The following is an 18272-nucleotide window of genomic DNA, read 5'->3' as shown; positions in this document are numbered from 1 at the left end:
TTTTTATAACAGCTTTTTTTATGCATTTCCTTTGCAGTTTAATAATATATTTGTAGGTCTCCATACATTCCAACTGCTGTGCAAAGATTCCTGGTGATATGGGGGGGTGGGGGGGGGGGGTGGGGGGGGAAGAGGGAAATTCCTGGTATAATTTTTCGTTTCAGGGAGGCCTGAAAACTTTTCAGAAAGGATATTTTTAAGGGATATTCAACATTTGGCATGCCGGTTGTCTAGCCATTTTTTAATTGTTTTTTTTCCCTGGAAGACTGTATGGATCACTGGAGAGCTATTAAGCTTGTGACATCAAAGGTGCCATGGAAACAAAACCTGATTAAGAGTGATTTTGGTTAGTCTGTTTCAAGCTTTTTTGTTGGTTTTGGTTTTTTTTTTTTTTTTTTTTTAATGTTAACTTAAATGTTTGAATGATCGTATGAAAGAAAAAAAAAAATCTGCAAGGGTTTCCTCCTCTGGTTATAGTTTCAGTTCTGTTTGTCTTCCTTGTCAAAAGCTGCAAGCTCCATCCCTCTATGTCTTCCAAGGAACTCTTCCAGAAACCAAACATGAAGCTTCCCCAGTATTTCTCAAATAACGGAGAACAAGCACGCCAAACATCACCACTGCTGTGGCCCAAAGCTGGCACTTTTGTTTCTGATTCAGCTGGGAGAAAAGCCAGTTTTGTTCTCTCTGACACCCTAGAAGGGATGGGCTGAGTTCTAGGGAGAGATTCCCTCTCCGTCACTCCCTGATATGACACCCAGTCGTCCTTCTTGGAGTCTCAGGCTAACAAAAATAGCCAGAATGCTGAAAGCAGTGGGTGCTCTGCCAGTACCTTCAGAGAAATACAGGTTTAACTTGTTATTGAGTCTTCTTTTGCCTTTGTATACATTTTTATCTCCTAAATATTTTTCTAATACTTTTATGCTTTGTGCACAGTCAATGGGAGGATTTGTTATTCTTTTTGGTCTGAAAACCAGCATCATGCTTAAATGATATCTGATTGAGGCTGGAGGTGTAACAGCCAGTCTTCCTTCCTTGTGCCTTGGTTTCAGTCATTCTGTCTTTGCCCAAACCCTTCTTACAGATGTATTGCAACCATATTTCTTCTCAAGCGAGAGATCTGGTTCCTACATGCCTGAAACTGATTTTTCTCTGAGCTTCAGGTGGTTCATAGCTCCCTTTTCCCAGCCTGAATACCCTTGTTTGTCTATTCTCTTTCCTTTCCTTTGGAATTGCCTATATTAGCCTAATGCCAGTTTCAGCCACCCTTCATGTCCTTCCTTTTGAATAAAATGCTGAGTTGGCTGAATTCCACTTTGTTGTTCAAATATTGACTTCCAGCTTACGCTCACCAAACACACTGCCCTCATCCTTGCACTCTGCTAGTGTCCCATAGCCTCTCAGCAATGCTCCTCGGGGCTGTTTAAATGAGTGGCTGAGTACTGGCACTTTTGCACTCATTTATGAACTGCATGACACAGGACACATGCACTGAAAAGACTCTTGCATGTGCCTGTTGTGTGGGAAAGAGCCAGAGCTGTTCACAGCCTTGCCCAAAGCACCAACCAGAGCCAGTAAGCAGCAATGAAGATCCAGTCCCACTTCAGGTTTTGCCGTTGCTGAGGGTGTAAGCCAGGAGCGGTCACGCTGAGGTGAGAAGACTTAGACCTGTACAAAATCTGTATTTGCCAGTATTTCACTGGGTTTTCCTGCTGCAGACAGAAGGACTCACTCCATAGAACCATTGCAGCTCTGGAAATGCTCCATCCAAGAAGGAGCCACCAAAAATCTGGCATGAGAAACGTGTGCAATATGAAGACTGAAAATGTGGACAAATTTGTTCTGCTGTGAAAGTACCTTAAAGTTTTGTCCCATCCTGCCATTACAGCAGCTACATTTGAGCCCCTTTTCTCTCAAATGTGTGAGAAAAGTTTCCTTCATTAGTTTTGCCAACTTGTCCATGCTTTGTGCTCACCTACTACTGCATCTTCTGTAGCATCTGGCAAAGAGCGGACAGGTTTATTCGGACTCACAGTTACAATAAATTTTCTTCTTTCCCCTCTCAGCCAAAAACACTGTGTTGCTTTTTTAATTTTTCTTTATGATGAATGAAAGGGCTTGTGTGACTGACCCTGTTAGCAGCCATGGGGCTGTAGCCTAGAGCGGGCAGCTGACCCAGAAGAGGCGGAAATGAGAGTGAGGGATGGTGTTAGCATGCTAGTGGTTTCCTTCCCACCCCGTCAGAAGGGCACTGGCTGCAGGAGTGACATCTGAAGCATAACAGCTGAGGTACTGAGGATGCAAGGACTATTGCCAGGTATGGCTGGTGTAGGGCCAGCTGATCCCAAACCTACTTGACAGGAGGAGTGTGCGGGCACCACCACCAGCTTTACAGGGAGCAGGTGCAAGTGTTTACGGGGAAAGGCCCAAGTGTGTGCTGCTGGCAGGAGTAAGTGAAGTGCTGGTGGTGGGAGCGTTCCTGGGTATAAGCAGATGGAGCAGTACTCCAGTAGGGATGCTCTTTTCTGCAGGAGATGAACCTTCAGGCTTGTAGCGCAGCCACCAGCAGGTATGTTGAGTGTTTCCCTCCCTCCTCATCTGTCAGTACTAGACTTTCTTTCTTTCTAAAGCATTGGTTTAAGTAATAAGCCAAAACTGCAACTTTTCTTTTGCTGCTGGGAGCCTTTTGCCTTGACTCCACTCTATTTTACCCACTCTATTTTATATCCATGGGGTATATTTTTTTTCTTTTAAAAAGACTTGAATTTTCTCTGCATTTTTGTGTTCAGCTGTTGCTTGCGTGTGCTTCCCTCAGCTTAGCATTGCAAACCAGTCCTGGCGCTTTTGAAAGCTGTCACTTCTGAAATGGCAGCAGCAGCATGAGCTGAGTGGTTGGACTAGCGTGTACGGAGGAGGGACAACAGAATGTTTTTCTCTCTCAATTTCATTCAAGTAATCTTTCCTCTATCCATATTGATTATTCTAAAAAATTCTCACTGTCCTATCATTTTGACTGCTTTGGGTTTTGAGGTTTGATCTGTTAAGTGGTGCTTTGACTGGAAGGGAACAAACAAATAACTCCTCTTTTCTGTGGCTACTGCCTTTTCACCAAACACAACGAGAAATGAAGGTGTTACCTGTCTCCCGCTTTCTTCCTCATTCACAGGTCGAAAGTACATGTTGGTTATGATACTAGCCTGCAGTACAGGATTGCAAAAGAAAGGAGGCAGAAAATGGTGATCTCTGAAGCCTATTGCTTAGCTCTCATTGCTCTGGTCCCTGAAGAAAATTAATGCAGGGGAAGGTGCAAAGCGGCTGAGGCAGCACGTGCTAAATCCGTAGCTCAGCTCTGAAGAGTTGAGAGACGTGATGTCTGTAATGACAGTTTCTGCTTGCGTGACTCTTTTTGCGAAATCTCTTCACCTTTTGCCTATACGCTTCTGTGATGGTCTTTACAATTCATGAGAAACAACGAAGCCATGCTGTTACATGTTCCGAAAAAATGTCTCCCTGAGACTGGGTTATCAAAGGATGTGAGTGGAAAAGGGAAGGAGAAGCAGCAGTTACAAAATTAAGCTCGGCTCCCAACCGCAGGTAGTTTAAGTCAATAGCACTGCTTGAGGTTCAAGGACACAGGGGCTGGGGCTTTTTGACTCCTCCGGTTCAGCTTTGATTAAGAAGGCTTTCTGTGATGTTAGAGATGTGTGGCCAGACTCTTTCTTGTATAAACTGCTTGCGTAATCCACACGCAAAGCTTGTGTGAGGCTTTCTTGGGTAAAGCAGGAGTTGCTTTAAATGGCACTTAAGCCCATCTGTTTCACTGGAAGGGCCTTTCTTTTATAGGGTACAAGACACATAAGTACATCTGTTTCTACTACCTTTAGCTAATTTGTTTTCCTCCCTTCTCTAAGAAGAAGCAGAGAAGACCTCTGGTCTCTGGTGTCCTTATGCCCACATCTTCCTCCCTGCGTCCGTGCCAACATCCCCAGAGGGTTTGGTCGGTTGCACGTAGCCCCGATGAAACGTGTGCTCCGGGTTGCTCTTGTGAAGCCAGACAGGTTGTAAGTGGCAGAAGAGCTTTGCCCACGTGTGCATCTCAAACACATACTCGCCTTAATTTTGACCACATGCATGCAAGCGCTGGGGTGAGCTGCATGCCAGCAGAGCCCTTCCCACACTAGCCAGCACCGGAGGAGGAGCTCCTGCAGACATGCAGTGCAGCTGAGATATTTGGCTTCGTGATTTGTGGTGGGAGAAAGAGCCTCAGCACAGTCGCCTACTCATTCGGAGGCTCTAAAAACTGCCAGTTCTGATGCCCGAAAAGCGTCTGCCCCCACACCCTCTGCTGCTGGTGTGACTCTTTATTTTCTGCTGGGGGGACAAACAGCCCACTCCGGGGAGTCGCGTATCAAGAGGGGGACAGGGGGAAGAAAGCCACCTCGGTGACCATAAAATGCAACAGTAATAAAGCAAAAAATAGGGGGACTGGGTGGTTCTTCAGTCTGGGTCTTGTTCTGGGTTTCCGAGGACGTAGGTGCAACAACTCTTCCAGCTTGTTTTCGGCTTGGACCCAAGACTGGATGCAGTCCTGAGCCAGTAACTCAAGCCTGAATTAACCCGGCTTAAAAAACACATTTAAACCAGGAAGGCCATTGCTATAAGGAGTTATACAGGAGTTACATAGGCTTATCTCCAAGGCATTTAGCCCATCTTGGTTTGGATCACCCCTGGAGGTGTCTTTCTTTCCCTATTGACCAAAAGGAGCTGGAGGTAATTAAATATAATTAACCAGGATCTTAATCTCCCTACATAATGAGGACACGCATATTTTCTTTGCCTGGCTTGTCTCCCCAGGCTATGAGCTCTTTGGGTTGTTGCTGTCCCTCGCTATCTGCTTGTGGGGTGTAACACGACAGAGCCCCCAGCAAGCCAGAGGGTGTCGGTGCCATGGCAGTGTAATTGTGGTCATTTATCCTGAACCTCCAGAGAGACTCCTCTAGGATCAATATGAATAAACACAGTGGAGCTGTTGGCTTAGGGAAATACGAAACAAAGTAAATAGGAAAAAGGAATAAGAAAAATATGTTCATTTTTGTAGACGTGGGGAAGGAGACCCCTTCCAAGGTTCCCAGACGCAGGGGAGGTGAGGAGATGGAGCTTGAGCTCGGCGTTATGGGAGCGAAGGGATGCTGCTGGCCAGGCGGGCTCATGGCTTGTCGCCATCCATGCATACCTATTCATCTGGGTTCATCTGACCACAGTCCTGACCGCAGTAAGGTGCCTCTGGCTCCATCTGCTCTTCATTGTGTGCACACCCCCACCAAGCTAGGAAAAAAATACTTTTTTTTTTTTTTTTTTCCATTGGGGTACAATAATTTTGCAGGAAGCCATTAACTCTTCTACGTGCACAGATAATTTTTTTTTTTCCCTACCAGCCTCTGGCCTGAAATCCTTCCTAGCAAAAAATGTCTCATAGGTCCCCGGGGCACACCAGCACTTGTCCCCAAGGGTGGCTGTGCTGGCAGCACCATGGGGTGCAGCGGGCTGGGGAGCCAGGCTCTGAAGACACAGACCTCTATCTGCCAGGGCTGTGCCCCTTTTTCGACCTCCCAAAAGATGTGGCAGTTTTTTAGCTTTTTGCCACCCTCTGAAAGCTGGAGGTGATTGATTTTTCATGACTGTTCAAAGCTTCTCCCAAAGCCTGTTTTTCCAAAACCCTGGAGAAGGGGGCAGGGGTAAGAAGAATTAAAAGGGATATATATTTCTTTGGGTTTTCTTGACATCAATCATATATTTTCTGAATGAAAACTGCTGTATGGTGACATTTATGGCATCGGCGTTATGTGTCTGACATCCTACGGAGTAGCAATTCCCTCAGAAAAGGCTTGTGTGTCTGGAAAGCATTTCCTCCCGTTAAACTCTTTAATAGGCAGTGTTTGTTCGACACTTGGGCACACACATTGAATCCTTCACGTTGTCATTCACCGGGGAGCTCTCGGAGGCACCAAATAACTTTGAGCGGTGCCTCCTGAGCTCCTGGCATGCCGGGTCTCGTGTGCTTTCACACTACACGGAGACTTTAGCAAAGCCCAAGCAGGGCTGGCTCTTACTCCCTGAAAGAAAGGTGTTTTGTGCTGGGGAAACCAAGTATTTCTGAATCCGTGAGTTCCACAGGCTTGAAGAGGAAGCTGTGACTCTGAGCTGTCTCTCTTCTCAGCAGAAACTCCTTCTTGCGACAGCAGCACACCTCCTTTCATTGCATAATGCTGGTAGACTAGTCTAGATGTGACTCCTCTCTGGCAGGATTTGCCTTAGCTCCTGGTGTACGGGGTGAAAGGATAACCGGAGACTCAGCTGTAATTAGAGAAGCCTTAGCATCACTCCCTCTAAACAGACTTCAGGAGGAATCTGGTGTTTTCAGGAGGGGGGGTGGGGGTGGGAAGAAATCTGAATTTCTAGAGAACTGTCAAGCGTAATTAGAACTTGGCATATATTTACAGGCATCAAATGGATAGGGAGACAGCTTGCGAGCAGTGCCCTGGGCCTGGCTGCTGGGAGGAGCAGGGCAGCAGAGAGCTGCTCAGCAGGACTCTGTGTCTGCCAGCCCTTGGGAGTCCTGTTCATGTTTAAATGGGATGTACAAGCAGGAAAAGTCTAGTGGTAGAGGTTTCTTAGTGAAAATTGCCAGTCTAGCAAAAATCCAAATATCCGATAAATTCATAGGGATTTTTCTGCCTGTGTCAGCTTATGGGGTTGTGAACTTTGGAAAGAAAAAATCTCTAAATATTTTATTCTGACAATTCAAATAAATGTGGTGGGTTTATTTAAAAATAAATGTATCTTTGTTCTTCTATACTTTTTTAAATACGGCCACATCTTAGCTGGCTGAAGTTTTTATTATCAAGCTGAAATATGTACTACAGGTCCATTTGAAACTAATTATGTGGGGTTAACCTGATCTACAACCCATATCTTGGGTTACTCCCTGATAAAGAAAGAATTTGAGTCTCTTGCACCGCTTCAGCCCGTTGTGTATTTCTGTTGGTTTCTGATTAAGCAAATGTGTGAAATTCAAAAGAGGAGTGCTGACAGCCATTGTACTGATTGGGGACTAGTGAAACACACAGGCTCTGAAAATAACAATATAACGTCTTCCTGCACTTGTTTACGTAGAGGCTGCCAATTGACAGCCTGTGGCCCAGGCGCAGCCTGCTTGTGAATGCTTTTCTGCTATTATATCGTAGCATTAATTTTGTTTGATTTTTTTTTTTTTTTTTCATTAAAGTAGTCAGTAAGTTGCATCCTGGATTGTCGGGTTAGAAGTAAACTTCTGGATACTGTTTGATATGTAACATAGCTTCTGGAAGTACTGGAATATGTCAACATTTTCTGGCGAATGGTAATTTCAGATGGAAGTTATTCTTGTGGTTGCAGTAGAAAACCTCCTAACATGAAAGATAAACACAAAATAAAAGATTTTAAAATACCATATATTTTAAAATAAGGAAAACCCAAGAAACTTGAAAAAAAAACCACAGGAATATAAAGGATTTAATGGAAAATAAAACACCTCTTGTTCTGGGTGGTAAGACCTTGCTTCAGCCAGGACGGTAGGTCACTGGTACCTCCAGGAGCACTGGTCCCCACCATGGGCAATCCGCTTGTTTGCAGCCACAAACATGGCATCTGTCCTGCCTTTGTGCTGCTGCCCACCCGTCAGCATTTCTGACCCTTTCTTAATTCTTTTTTTAAAAGATCCAACAGATCTGAAGAGTCAATACACTAAAACCTGCCACTGCGTCATCTTCTCTCACATGGAGAACACGGTCTCCTCCTGGCACTGCCCTGACCTACCTGGGCAACAGGAGGGGTGGTAGTGGCTGCCTTGTTGTTGGCTGATGTCTCTCCTGGATGCTGATAGCTCTCAGAAGTCCCAGAACAGATATTGTCCAGTGGTTTGCACGGGGTAAAAGTCCAAGAAGGTGACTGTCTTTAATGACTGGTCCCTGATACGATGCATCTGCAGCTGTAAAAAGACTTCTTGATCCTGGCCTCTCCAAGTGCTATTTTTAGAAGATTCCCAAATTTTAGATTTGTGCCAGCCTGAGTGCCCTGCTGGGTGGCTCCCTCGCCCTTTGCCGATGGCTGTGCACGTCATGCAGCATGCTGCTAACCACAGGCATGCCAGGAAGCGTCAGACAGCTAAACGAATCCCTGTTGGGGTGAGTTTGCAGTGCTATAGGGCTCGGGACACAGCCTGCCCCATCGGGGTCTGGATCCTCGGCAGGTTGTGCCAGGACCCTGAAGGGTGTTCACAGCACCTGGCCCCCACAAAGCATCTCCAACCCGTGGAGGGGGAGGCATGGCTGGGCAGGTGCTGCCTCGCCTCCTTGGAGGGGTGTGACCTGCTACCTCCACCCAGGACCCTTCTCCTCCCCCTGGCTTAGGGACACCCCTCCTGGTGTACCCACCGAACCTGGGAAAAAACACCAGCCCGTCATGCTGGGGTGAGATGAGCTGGCCCAAAGAGAGGAGTAAAAGCCTTAAATACAGGACTTTCCAACCTCTAGTCTGCCTAAAGTACTGGAAGGATGACCAAACAAGGAATTGCATATTTTCAAGTGTAAAATATGCCTAGGTCTAGAATTATATTTTTAAGGTATTAAAATCCTATAACTTGCCTTTGTCAAGACAAAAAGTGCATCTTCCCATCTTAAAGTTACTACTTTTTCCTTTTACTTCTGACACTTGAGCCTCCTTGTCTGTAGTTCATACCCCCTTTATTTTCTGGCACACTATTACCATTCCCCACTAGCCAGCTAACCCGTCTCCCTTTGCCTGCATCCCAGCCGCGGTGGGTGCCTCCGCGCAGAGCACCCATGCCCAGCTCCTGCTCCTGCTCCTCCACTCCACTGTCCTGCTCGAGGAGGTCACAGCTTCAAGACCCTGCTGTGCTCCAGATAGAGAAACCTTTGGGAAATCTGGTTTCATAGCATGAAAATGCTACGTAGGGAAAAGATTCTTTAACAAGGAGGATGCTCAGCGAAAATCTATGATTTTGTGATAAGTAAAAAGCCTTTTCAGGTGTATCTTGGGTATTTAAACTTGTGTGGAACTGGAAGGGACTAAGTGTATTAGCTTCTCAGCTGGTGTAGGTGGCTGGGCTGCACTGACATGGCTGAAGCTAAACTGATTTCTACCAGCTGAAGGTCTGGGAGGTTTCCGTGCAGCAGTGTGGTGGCCTTCCCTAGATCCTGGCGCAGGAAGGCAGCCCTCCGCAGCCGACGTGGGAAGGGGAGCCCGACCGATGTAGCTGCAGCAACAAGCAGCCCTTCCCTCCCAAAAGGCTGCCTCGTACCCTTAAATACAAGCAATTGGAGCTCATACTACAAAGTTGTCAGAAGCAAACTTTGTAAATGTGCATTGTCATGGAGACAGTATAGATCAGCTGAAGGAGCATATGGTTCTTTACTCCTTCGAGCTATCACTGGAAGGAGTAGACTGAGGAATATATTTAGTGTTTTCTTTTCAACAGATGACTAAAGATAAGGAAATAAAATTAGTTTGAGAAAATCCTCCTCCTTTTCGATGGGAAGTTGGCTGCTCTCACTCTGCATTAGAAAAATATTACTGCGATTTCTTGTTTTATAGCTGATCATTGACAGGCATTCTGGAAAGGTCACATCTGAGAGCCTCTCCTCACAAGCACACAAAGGAAAACGCGAGTATTTTTCCTTTAAAATTATATGAATTTGCTGCTTTTAAAAGCAGGGTCTGTGTGTGATTTTTGCAGATAGAAGACAATTCTTCCTTGAAAGAAGACTCTTTTGATCACAACTATAGGCTCACAACCACTTTAAAACCGCTTCATCGCCGCGGGGCCAGTGAGAGCCTGGCTTAAAAGTCCTTCAGCAACCACAGACGAGCTGATGCTGGCACCAGCGGAACGAGTCGTTCCCTGCAGCCCTGTGGACTTGCCTCTTCCCTGGCCTGGAAAAGCCCTTGGCTGCCCCTCCACCCTTCTACCAAGCATGCCAGTCGCTTTAATACTGGGGTTTGTAATGTGATTTTGTAGAGCCGTGGTGGAAATAAGGAAGCTCTTTGTCCCACAGGGTTAGGGAGAGATGCACTGGGCTAAAAAAAGACAGTGAAATTGTTGATGATATCATTATTTCTCAAGAAAAGCTTTGTTTTAGGGGAAAAAAAAGACACTTTTGTTCAAGAAACAAACAAAAGCATCATGCAAAAATATTTGACCAGCTTTATGGACCCCATTCACTAGCAACTGGACCACTGTAGTTCATATGAGTTAGACAACAGACATGAGTAACTAATTACACTTCCTTAGCAGCCACTCTTTAGAGAAGAGCAGCATGAGTATAATTCACTCCCTAATTGTCAGGTCAAGCAAACAGTGGATTGTTCTACGCCTTTATGATACTTGTGCTCATAAAGGGTGGCCTGGCTGCAGTGTCCCAGCTGGAATTACTTGAGGGGAAAATGCTCCCCTTGCCAGGCTGCGCCCCATGTCTCCCCCCGGAGTGCAGGTGGAAAAGGAAGATAGGAAATTCTTTCCACCTGGTCGTGGTCAGTTATAATCTTCCCCATAATGTAATGGTTAGCATGGTATCTTAGGAATTTTGGGGCCGATGCTATTGGGTCTCTCTGAAGGCAAGAGCACAGGCAAAGATGAAAGGGACATCAGCTGGGTGAGCAGCCTGGTGGGAACACAGGAGGTATCGCGTTGCTCGGGCCCCTTGATCCCCTGCTGCCACGGCTAAGGATGCGCTGGCTGAACAGGCTTCAACGCTTGGTTCTTGGGTGACAGATGCCTTATAACTTTTTCTGTATTATTTATGTTCAGCAAGATAGCAAGTTGCCTCCTAAAGGGAGCAGCATCTGTCACGTGGTGGTAGGAGATTGCATGAGTATTTGAGAATTTAATCAGCAGCTGTGCCAGGCAGTGTAAACAGAAGAGGGGTTGTGTGAATAAGAAAGGGGTTCGGCTACAGGCTTTCAGCCTTTGGGAGGCTTTGTTTCTTGATGTTTCTGCTCTTTCACTGGCAAGTATGTGGTTGGGGGTCTAGGGGAAGGGGACCAGAACAAACTTGCTCAGACCTGCTTTCTGCTTCCCTCTTCCGGGTCCGCAGTCCTAAGTGAGTTAATTCTTAGGGTGAGATCTCATTTCCATGTCTGAACATCAGCCTGTCAGGTTGGGGAGAGGGGTAAGATGTGTGCACATATGCACCAACACCACCACCCCAAAAAATGTCCATAATTGAGGACATGCAAACATGCAAATTTGACTTCACTAAATGTTTGGGTGAATTGTGACCTTCTTCTACCTTCCGCCTCAAAACTGTACCCATTTTGCACTTGGAAGGGTTTTTTTTAACACAAGACTATCTATTTTGGTTTAAATTGAGCTATGGAGTGTTAAACCAGAACGTTAAATAGGACATTCATAAGCCTGTAAAGTTGAGCAACCAAAAGAGGAGAGCTGCTTGAATTAACACGGCCAAACAGCTGAAGTTTGGCAAAATTTCTGGCATCTGAAAACCAGTGTTTTTACTGGGACGTACTGAACAGCCTCATAATGGGGGAGATGATATCCACCAAACAAAATGCATCTATTATGTGACATATAATGTAACCTGACGGTTTTAACGGTGTATATAATTAGTGATATTGACTCGATAACACCAAGAATGACTTTTTGCTGGTGCTTCATCCCATTAAATTGAATCTTTCCCAAGGAGGAAAATCTAGGAGGCACTAGTCAGTCCCTGACTCACTATCAGCTGCCTCCTTGCTAAAGCCTGAATGTATTCCATAGTAAGTTATTTGTCACAGTGACTCAGCATTGTAGGCTCCTTTTTAATTTCTCTCTCTCACCACAGAGCCAAGAAAATCTCCCACCTCCCCATGCCGTATGCTACTGAGATAGCAGTTTGTATCATCGGCCAAAGGATAACACATTTAAATGTGTGTGAGGAGCCTTATAAGGGCATTAACACTTGCCTCCAGGTTGGACGTCACGACGGCGAGCCAAGGAGAGGCACCAATAATAGCTTCCTTGTGTTTGTACATGCCGCGGTGACTATTTGTGCCGTTCGTGGGAAACGGAGTGATATGCCAGACGGCAAAGTGTTTCATTTATCCAGAGTCACGGGGGTTGATCCTAAGTGAGTCTTCGCTCAGACATGCAGCCCAATTCCTGGAAAGGTCAGTGAGCAAATCCTGCCAGCCCGGGGGACGGCTGCGGGAGGGGAACTGGGGATCGACCCCATGCCTTCTCCCTTCACCTGGCAGCTCCCCTTCAGCCCACAAAAGTCAAGATTAAATGCTAGTAACTCTGAGCTGCGGCACTAAGTGTGCCTGGACTTGCACATCTATACCTTGGCTTCCCCTGTGTAAATCAGGGATGATGAGATGTACCGTCCTCTGCCAACTGCCCTGTGTTCTCTCTATCAAAATGCTGGTCCCGTTAATTGCAAGTGTTCCCCAGCTGGTGCCTCAAACCAGTGGGGAAAAAGCTGTCTAGCCCAAATTCCTGCTCTGATTACGTCATTCCCCAAACCACCGCTTCACCCATAAGGGACGGGGGAGGACAGTTGTGTGATGTGAAAAATGGCCGGTGCTGCCCGCCTTGACGAAGAAGCAGAGAAAAGCAGAATAACGCTGCTGTTTCTCTGCCACCTGGTGAGCCAAATACTTCCTCATGGCATCGTCTCATGTTTACTCAAATAATGACCTGCTTTCATATTGCTTTATCCCTCAGGCCCTATTGGCCACAGGTGTAACCGGTGGAGAATTTGTAATTCAGGCAAAGAAGCCACACGCTTTTGTACTGACTTAGAAATGCTATTTATTTTGCTGGGAATTAGTCTGTGTTTAGCCAGTGTGAGCAGCATGGGAACCAGACCAAGTAACCAAGAGCTGCAGGGGAAAAGGTGGGTCTTACGTGCAAAGTTCCCTGGACATTCTGAATGGGGAGTGCATTGCATAGATCTCTTATTTTAGTCTAATATTAATTACTCTAAGCTCAGTCAAAGGATGCTTGAGTGAAGTTTGAATCAAATCCATCTGGCTTCTTGGTGTAAGAGCGTGCCTTTCAATTAAAAATTAACACTGCTGCGATCCAAGCAAAGGCAGACAAAACCTATTTCCATTTTGCACCCTATGTGATGGGTGACAGTCGCAAGCCAGGGAGGGGGAATAAAAAGATGAATTGGGTTACAATAGCATTTGAATGCTACAAGTCAAAGCCTAAACAACACTGCCCTCATTTCCAAGCTGTTTTATGAAATCAATCATTCTCGCAGGTAGGAACGCACTGTACTCCCGCGACTGAGTAATCCCACCACAAACAGCAGCATCTCCCCCTCTGACCGGTTTGCTGCCAGGTAGGAAAAGTCCTGCACACCAGGAGTTTGGGAGCCCCTGCATATAGAGGTACTTGTCAGTACAAATAGGAGTGCCACACGCAGCAAGCCAGGCACCAGCTGCTACTTCACGGCCAAGAGTTTTGCACAAACAAAATGATTGTGACTTATGCTTATCATTCGGGCTCCCGCGCAGGCCAAGCGGGTGGGTGGATGGCTGTGTTCCTCTCCCTGACGGATGGCAGGGCTTCAGCTGCTAGAATTTTAAGGACCTCTTTCTGTGCTGGCAACTACAGACAGAGCTCTTGCAAATGGCATGTCATCCATCACGAAACCTCCCCAATCACCTTTGTATCAGGATGTAGTGACCAGACAGCTCAACTGAGTTTTGCATATGCTATTTTTCCCCTGGATCCTTCTGTCTCCTCCTTCTTCATTACTCAAGCATTTATTTAAGGAGATATTTGCGGTGGGTACAAAGGTCAAGTGTAATACCCTAGGGGTTAAAAGCCAATGTTTACTTAACATCGGCTGGGAAGGGAGGTGAGCTGGTAGCTGTCGAAAAGAGCCTCATGGTGGGTCCAAGCCCTCTTAGAGGGGGCACATTACAAGCTCCAAGGGAAAAAATCTTCCAAGGCCATGAGAAGACTAAATAACATGTCACCCTGGAAAATCCAGGCTGCCTGTGCTCACCTGAATGGCACTATGTGTGTGTATATATATAGCTATAGATGTGTATGTGTCACTACTGCATTTTTTCCATTGTATATGCAGCACTCCTGGTGCCTGTCCATGACGCTGCATATTGCAAGCGTCTGGCTATGCTGTACCATGTTTGAGGTTACGAAGTGAAGCAAAGCATCTGAGGCATGTTACTGAAATACTAACCAAACCCAAAAAAATGTCTGGCTCCCAGGTCATTAAAATGTTAGACATACTCTTATGGCAGATCTCGGAATCTGTTGTTCTCCAAAGCTGCTTATTTGTCCCCTCCTGAAGAGTGGGAAAATAGGCAAAATTTAGAGGTTTTTCAGAACCAAAGTGCTAAGCTGATAGATGGTTTGGAGCATCACAGCACCATCAGCTTTGTTGTTTCTTTGCAAAACTCTCCTCAAGCCACCGAGTCACCAGGCAAGACCTTGACAATATTACTTTTATTCCTCTCTTTCAAACGCTCCATCATCTTATCCTGGGAACTATTGTTGCTAAGAGTCTTCTGTGATCAAAAATCCCAGTTGAGGTGACATTTTCTAACTTGTCCATTTTTTTCTAATCTTTCAGCTGGAAATGTATAGAGCTTAGTAATTAGCTGTGTAAACAGTCATCTTGCACATATAGCAGCAACACCATGGGAAATCCTTTTCCAAAGAAAGTGATAGAACAATGTGTGACGTTACTGTAGGAACTTCAAGAATGCTGTTGGCTTGTTATTTTTACTTTCTCCTGATTTCCAAGCACTTGTTTGATAGTGTTCTATTTTGTATAAGTGTCAATATTTTTAGTGGGTTTTTCCTTATAACTGACTATAGCCACAGTAATGACTTGGAAGATAGTTCTCATCTCTCCCATCAATGACAGGAAAAAATTGGATCCCTGGAGTAACATCCTCAGGACTAACACTCAGTCTTGCTTACATGGTAGGTAGAAGAGCTATAAGTAGGAAAACGTTATTCCAACACCTTAAGTTTCAGATGAGGATGCTTCCATACAGAAACTTCATCAGTGGTTCTAGCTACTGATGCTGCCTTTCTAAAGGATTAGAGCTTAAGAAAAAATAGCAGTATTTCCTGGTAAAGTGATAAAAGTATGCCATGAGGATGCAACAAAATCTGAAGTGGCTGATCAGTCCCTCAAAAGTCTCTCTTCCTGCCCACTCCCCCAATGCTATGTTTCTGATCACCCTTGAAAGCAAATGGAGACTGGGAGAGGAGTATTACAATCAACCCTAAAGCTCTGAATGGGTTGCCCTTTCTCAGAATGAGGTGGGCTTGTTGTTTGATCTCCTGCCAGTGAACGATAGCCCTGTCAGTTACTGCTGAGTGAGAAGCAGCAGCCTCCAGCAGCTCTGGGAGCGGTGACCTTTCTCTCCCCAAGCATTCTTCTAGGACAGCAATGCAGACACACCGTGATAGCGTGATGGGCTTCACATAGGATTTCATGTCCCTCTGAGGAAAAACATCTTGGTGTTGCCTTTGCAGCACACGTGACTGTTACCTTGTATCGGCACTCCCCTCTACAGATAGTATCTCTAAATTAAATGTGTTGTCCATATGCTTTGCCGTGACAAAATGGGCATCAGTTTGTGAATGGAACCTTGCTTTTGACTTTGCTTTGTGCAAAGAACTGCAAGATGTGCAGTCAGAAAGCAAGTATATGAGTTCTCTCTCTTTTTTTCTTCCTCCTCTTGATTATTTGTGCTGGTTTTACAGCTACTGAATGGAAATCAGACAAATCAACCAGCCCTAAACTACCCTGACGGGACACTGTAATGGCCACCTTGGCAGCCATGTGGCTCAGTCCTCGCAACAGGCATGAGCTGACACATCTTGATTAATCGAGTGCTTGTGGGCTGGAAAGGCTCGCAGCTTTAAGTGATTCAAATAGGGCTGGAAAGGGGGCACGATTCCCATGGCAATTTCTTTGAGGCTAGAAGGTAGGTATGGTCTTTGCTGGAGCAGCTCAGTCTGGGAGCGGGCTCTGCATAAGCGTCCTTTGTACCTCCCTGCTCTACCAGGCAGCAGCAGCCGCAGGGCAGGTCCCTCCTCTAAAATAAAGTGCGTTTCTTGGTTTGCACACAGGCTTGCGTGGTAGGTGATGTGAAAGCTTTCAGTATGTTGCTCCTTTATTTCTAGGTGAAAGCAGGCCACAGCTGCTGCCCATACCAGCACTTTGCACTTTTACGTCTCCACCCGGCTGAAAGCCTCAGATACATTTTTGTGAATAAACACTCCAGAGAGGCAGCTTTTCTGTTTCAGGGGTGCAGAAACTGAGTCACATAGATAAGGAAACTATTCACCTGCACGTGTGAGCGTTGTGAGGGGCGATAGAGCACAGATTTCTTAATTTCTAGTTAAACTTTCCAGCCACAAGTTCCAAGGGGAAGATTTCCTTTTGCCATGACCTATAGGGATTGCTGCTTTCAGACAGGACCCAGCTGTTTGCGGTAGAGAAGTGCAGCTGTGGAGAGAGCATCAGTCTCTTACGTAAAACATGATGCGGACACCAAACTGTTCATCTAAACCAGCAGAGTGGGTATAAAAAGGTTTCTGTGAAAGTGGAGCGGTGAAACACAGTGGTCGTGCAGGGATGCGGGCAGGGCTGGGGGATGCTCCGTGGCTAACTGCTGCATCCAAGGTCCTGGCACTAAACTATGCTTCTCCAGATCTGTGATAAAACGGGCAGCCCAACACTCAGAAAGGCGAGGTTACCTTAGCTAGACATGAGTTCACAGACAGACCCTTCAGCCATCGAAAAGCTTTCATTTCAGATTGATTTTTCTGTGGGTGAAGCAGGGTTGTTCTCTCACGTGACAGTTTTGTTCTGGGGGGTTGGTTGGTTGCTCAACCCTTCACCACTAATGCTGTCACTTTCTAATAAAATCATTGATTTGTAGATTTGGGTTGGAATACCTGGGACAGCTGTCACTCTGCCCCAAAGTCATAAATCCTCATAATCTTCCTCAGCTGCCAGTCCTCCGTGATTAAAGCAAGAGCTCCTTGGAGCGATGAATCACCAAGACTCATAGGTATTCACTCGCCGTGTTACCACTGCAGCCCACTCTGTGTGTTGTCCAGGCACTGTTTGCCTGACATAAACAATAGATAAGATGTCAAACATGCAGAATTGCTCTGGAAGGAAACAGCAATGATCTCCAGAGCTCCAGGTTTCTTATTTCCTTTTAAGCTTGGAAATTAAATGTGGGGGTTCTCTAAAACTAACGCAAACACTGGGGTGGTTGGCAGTTTCCTTTATTTGTGCATATAAAACATGTTTCAGTGCAGCAGGGAGAGAGATGCCATTAATATCTAATACCAAGCACGCAAATTACTACTGGATTTTGTGTAAGTAATTTAGATCCCCTTGGTTTTTTTCCACAGCATTCTCGTCTATTTATCAATTTCTTCCCTGTATCTCCTGGTTTGCCTGCGTCTTCATTCATCATTCATTTACAAGGCCATTCAGAGCATCAGAAACCAATTTCCTCCCTGAACTCAGTCCTGTAACAAAACAAGGCTACCCCGCATGCAAGTGATGTTATGAAGATGTGTGCTGTTTTGAGCAGAGTGTGTAACAGGAGGTGGATTAAGACTAAAAAGAAGCCAAACTGTGTTTTGCGGACTAAGCCTTGTCTTCAGCTCAGCATCCCTCTGCAACATAAAAATAGATGCTTTCCACTTTGTTCTCCTGCACAGGTCTGTAAACTGTCATGAAATTACACATCAAGCTAACGGACACCGAATTTTGACTTGCACTTTTGTTCTCTACTCACTCCTGAATCCTTGATTCCTTTCTCCCATCAGACAGCTTAATTAGCCCAAGCCCACCCAACAAGTAGCTGGCTAGCAGCTACCCATCCCGCGCGTGCTGCTCTGCCTCTGAATCACCGCCTTGACTGAGATCCAAGGGCTCCGCTTTACTCTCCCTCCAGGGTGTGCGTGTACGAGCGTGCAAGCGTACTGCAAGCAACCTGCGTTTCATCCCTATCTGCAGATAGCAAACGTAAATCGCCAGCGCTCTTACACAACCACTACCTTACATCTGTACAAATTTGCGGGTCTGTTCACTCGCACAAGTGTTTGCTCCGGTGCCTCTGCCCGGCAAACCCCTGCGGCGGCAGGACCCGTGTGCCCTGCAGACGGAGGACTGCATCCTCTCAACACCTCCAGGAGG

General features: G+C 45.9%; 1 protein-coding gene and 1 long non-coding RNA gene across 8 annotated transcripts in view; one reads left to right on the top strand and one right to left on the bottom strand.

Moving 5' to 3' along the window:
- The window catches only part of BDNF (brain derived neurotrophic factor), a 104037-nt gene that overhangs the window by 22595 nt on the left and 63170 nt on the right, over window positions 1-18272 (top strand). For 2 of the 7 annotated variants that reach the window (XR_013930845.1, XR_013930847.1), the window contains one exon: window positions 17480-18133. The exons of 2 other annotated variants lie outside the window; for them this stretch is intronic. The gene's annotated coding sequence lies outside the window, so the exon portion shown is untranslated. Of the gene's footprint in view, window positions 1-508; window position 18272 lie in introns of those variants that run through there. 3 more of the 7 variants (XR_013930846.1, XR_013930848.1, XM_080405304.1) reach the window with 3 other exon arrangements.
- Window positions 1-18272, bottom strand: part of LOC308070775 — a 35477-nt gene that overhangs the window by 4611 nt on the left and 12594 nt on the right. The window lies entirely within an intron of this gene.

This window comes from Falco punctatus (genome assembly GCF_963210335.1).
Source record: "Falco punctatus genome assembly, chromosome: 10".
In the NCBI taxonomy this organism is placed as follows: domain Eukaryota; kingdom Metazoa; phylum Chordata; class Aves; order Falconiformes; family Falconidae; genus Falco; species Falco punctatus.
Note: the sequence above shows the minus strand (reverse complement) of the source record. Positions and strands in the feature narration are given on the sequence as shown.